At 53.3% G+C, this 4,154-nt stretch overlaps 1 non-coding gene across 1 annotated transcript; it reads right to left on the reverse strand.

Moving 5' to 3' along the window:
• Positions 1-488: 488 nt before the first annotated feature.
• Positions 489-562, reverse strand: TRNAN-GUU (transfer RNA asparagine (anticodon GUU)). Its single transcript has one exon. It is a non-coding gene; the product is annotated as a tRNA-Asn (tRNA).
• Between the last annotated feature and the right edge of the window lie 3,592 nt (positions 563-4,154).

Raw genomic sequence — 4,154 nt, forward strand, 5'->3', positions numbered from 1 at the left:
GAACACATCTTCAAAGCTATCAGCGCAAAGAAAAAAGAAACACACCACTCCCGGGAGGGCTCGAACCTCCAACCTTTCGGTTAACAGCCGATCGCGCTAGCCAATTGCGTCCACGGAGATAGTCGTGCTTCACTCTCACCACCATCAGAACACATCCTCAGAGCTATCGGCGCCAAGAAAAAAGCAACACACCACTCCCGGGAGGGCTCGAACCTCCAATTTTTCGGTTAACAGCCGATTGCGCTAGCAAATTGCGCCACGGAGACAGTCGTGCTTCACTCTCACCACCGTCAGAACATTTCTTCAGACCTATCAGCCCAAAGGAAAAAAAGCGCCCCACCACCACCGGGTGGGCTCGAACCTCCAACCTTTCGGTTAACAGCCCATCGCGCTATCCAAAATTGCCATGGAGACAGTCGTGCTCCACTCTCACCACTGTCAGAACATTTCTCCAAAGCAATCAGCGCAAAGAAAAAAAAGCGACACACCGTCCCCGGGAGCGCTCGAACCTCCAACCTTTCGGTTAACAGCCGATCGCGCTAGCCAATTGCGCCACGGAGACAGTCCTGCTCTACTCTCACCACCATCAGAACATATCTTCAAAGCTCTCAGCCCAAAGAAAAAAAAGCGCCGCACCACTACCGGGTGTGCTCGAACCTCCAACCTTTCGGTTAACAGCCGATTGCACCAGCCAATTGCGCAACGGAGACAGTCGTGCTCCACTCTCACCACCGTCAGAACATTTCTTCAGACCTATCAGCCCAAAGGAAAAAAAGCGCCCCACCACCACCGGGTGGGCTCGAACCTCCAACCTTTCGGTTAACAGCCCATGGCGCTATCCAAAATTGCCATGGAGACAGTCGTGCTCCACTCTCAACACTGTGAGAACATTTCTCCAAAGCAATCAGCGCAAAGAAAAAAAGCGACACACCGTCCCCGGGAGCGCACGAACTTCCAACCTTTCGGTTAACAGCCGATCGCGGTAGCCAATTGCGCCACGGAGACAGTCCTGCTCCACTCTCACCACCTTCAGAACATATCTTCAAAGATCTCAGCCCAATGAAAAAAAAGCGCCGCACCACCACCGGTTGGGCTCGAACCTCCAACCTTTCGGGTAACAGCCGATCGCGCTAGCCAATTGCGCCACGGTGACAGTCGTGCTCCACTCTCACCACCGTCAGAACATATCATCAAAGCTATCAGCTCAAAGAAAAAGAAAGCGCCGCACCATTACCGGGTGGGCTCGAACCTCCAACCTTTCGGTTAACAGCCGATCGCGCTAGCCAATTGCGCCACGGAGACAGTCGTGCTCCACTCTCACGACCGTCAGAACATTTCTTCGGAGCTATCAGCCTAAAGAAAAAAAAGCGCCGCACCACCACCGGGTGGGCTCGAACCTCCAACCTTTCGGTTAACAGCCCATCGCGCTAGCGAAAATCGCCACGGAGACAGTCGTGCTCCACTCTCACCACTGTCAGAACATTTCTCCAAAGCTATCAGCGCAAAGAAAAAAAAGCGACACACCATCCCCGGGAGCGCTCGAACCTCCAGCCTTTCGGTTAACAGCCGATTGCGCTAGGCAATTGTGCCACGGAGCCAACCCTGCTCCACTCTCACCACCGTCAGAACATGTCTCCAAAGCTATCAGCGCAAAGAAAAAAGCAAACCACCGGGTGGGCTCGAACCTCCAACCTTTCGGTTAACAGCCGATCGCGCTAGCCAATTGCGCCATGGAGACAGTCGTGCTCCACACTCACCACCATCAGAACACATCTTCAAAGCTATCAGCGCAAAGAAAAAAGCAACACACCACTCCCGGGAGGGCTCGAACCTCCAACCTTTCGGTTAACAGCCGATCGCGCTAGCCAATTGCGCCACGGAGCCAGTCGTGCTCTACTCTCACCACCATCAGAACATATTTTCAAACTATCAGCGCAAACAAAAAAGCAACACACCACTCCCGGGAAGGCTCCAACCTCTAGTTTTTCTGTTAACAACCGAACGTGCTAGCCGATTGCGCCACGGAGACAGTCATGCCCCAATCTCACCACCGTCATGACATGTCTACAAAGCTATCAGCGCAAAGAAAAAGCAACACACCACTCCCGGGAGGGCTCGAAACTCCAACCTTTTGGCTAACAGCCGATCGCGCTAGCCAATTGCGCCACGGAGACAGTCGTGCTCCACTCTCACCTCCGTCAGAACATTTCTTCAAAGCTATCAGCGCAAAGAGAAAAGCGACACACCACTCCCGGGAGGGCTCGAAACTCCAATTTTTCGGTTAACAGCCCATCGCGCTAGCCAATTGCGCCACGGAGCCAGTCGTGCTCTACTCTCACCACCATCAGAACATATTTTCAAACTATCAGCGCAAACAAAAAAGCAACACACCACTCCCGGGAAGGCTCCAACCTCTAGTTTTTCGGTTAACAACCGAACGTGCTAGCCGATATCGCCACGGAGACAGTCATGCTCCAATCTCACCACCGTCATGACATGTCTACAAAGCTATCAGCGCAAAGAAAAAAGCAACACACCACTCCCGGGAGGGCTCAAACCTCCAATTTTTCGGTTAACAGCCGATTGCGCCAGCCAATTGCGCAACGGAGACAGTCGTGCTTCACTCTCACCACCGTCAGAACATTTCTTCAGACCTATCAGCCCAAAGGAAAAAAAGCGCCCCACCACCACCGGGTGGGCTCGAACTTCCAACCTTTCGGTTAACAGCCCATCGCGCTATCCAAAATTGCCATGGAGACAGTCGTGCTCCACTCTCACCACTGTCAGAACATTTCTCCAAAGCAATCAGCGCAAAGAAAAAAAAGCGACACACCATCCCCGGGAGCGCTCGAACCTCAAATGGTTCGGTTAACAGCCGATCGCGCTAGCCAATTGCGCCACGGAGACAGTCCTGCTCCACTCTCACCCCCATCAGAACATATCTTCCAAGCTCTTAGTCCAAAGAAAAAAAAGCGCCGCACCACCACCGGGTGGGCTCGAACCTCCAACCTTTCGGGTAACAGCCGATCGCGCTAGCCTATTGCGCCACGGTGACAGTCGTGCTCCACTCTCACCACCGTCAGAACATATCATCAAAGCTATCAGCTCAAAAAAAAGAAAGCGCCGCACCATTACCGGGTGGGCTCGAACCTCCAACCTTTCGGTTAACAGCCGATCGCGCTAGCCAATGGCGCCACGGAGACAGTCGTGCTCCACTCTCACCACCGTCAGAACATTTCTTCGGAGCTATCAGCCTAAAGGAAAAAAAGCGCCGCACCACCACCGGGTGGGCTCGAACCTCCAACCTTTCGGTTAACAGCCCATCGCGCTAGCGAAAATCGCCACGGAGACAGTCATGCTCCACTCTCACCACTGTCAGAACATTTCCCCAAAGCTATCAGCGCAAAGAAAAAAAAGCGACACACCATCCCCGGGAGCGCTCGAACCTCCAGCCTTTCGGTTAACAGCCGATTGCGCTAGGCAATTGCGCCACGGAGCCAACCCTGCTCCACTCTCACCATCGTCAGAACATGTCTCCAAAGCTATCAGCGCAAAGAAGAAAGCAAACCACCCGGTGGGCTCGAACCTCCAACCTTTCGGTTAACAGCCGATCGCGCTAGCCAATTGCGCCACGGAGACAGTCGTGCTCCACACTCACCACCATCAGAACACATCTTCAAAGCTATCAGCGCAAAGAAAAAAGAAACACACCACTCCCGGGAGGGCTCGAACCTCCAACCTTTCGGTTAACAGCCGATCGCGCTAGCCAATTGCGTCCACGGAGATAGTCGTGCTTCACTCTCACCACCATCAGAACACATCCTCAGAGCTATCGGCGCCAAGAAAAAAGCAACACACCACTCCCGGGAGGGCTCGAACCTCCAATTTTTCGGTTAACAGCCGATTGCGCTAGCAAATTGCGCCACGGAGACAGTCGTGCTTCACTCTCACCACCGTCAGAACATTTCTTCAGACCTATCAGCCCAAAGGAAAAAAAGCGCCCCACCACCACCGGGTGGGCTCGAACCTCCAACCTTTCGGTTAACAGCCCATCGCGCTATCCAAAATTGCCATGGAGACAGTCGTGCTCCACTCTCACCACTGTCAGAACATTTCTCCAAAGCAATCAGCGCAAAGAAAAAAAAGCGACACAC

Source organism: Rhipicephalus microplus, unplaced genomic scaffold (genome assembly GCF_043290135.1).
Source record: "Rhipicephalus microplus isolate Deutch F79 unplaced genomic scaffold, USDA_Rmic scaffold_12, whole genome shotgun sequence".
NCBI classification, from domain to species: Eukaryota; Metazoa; Arthropoda; class Arachnida; order Ixodida; family Ixodidae; genus Rhipicephalus; species Rhipicephalus microplus.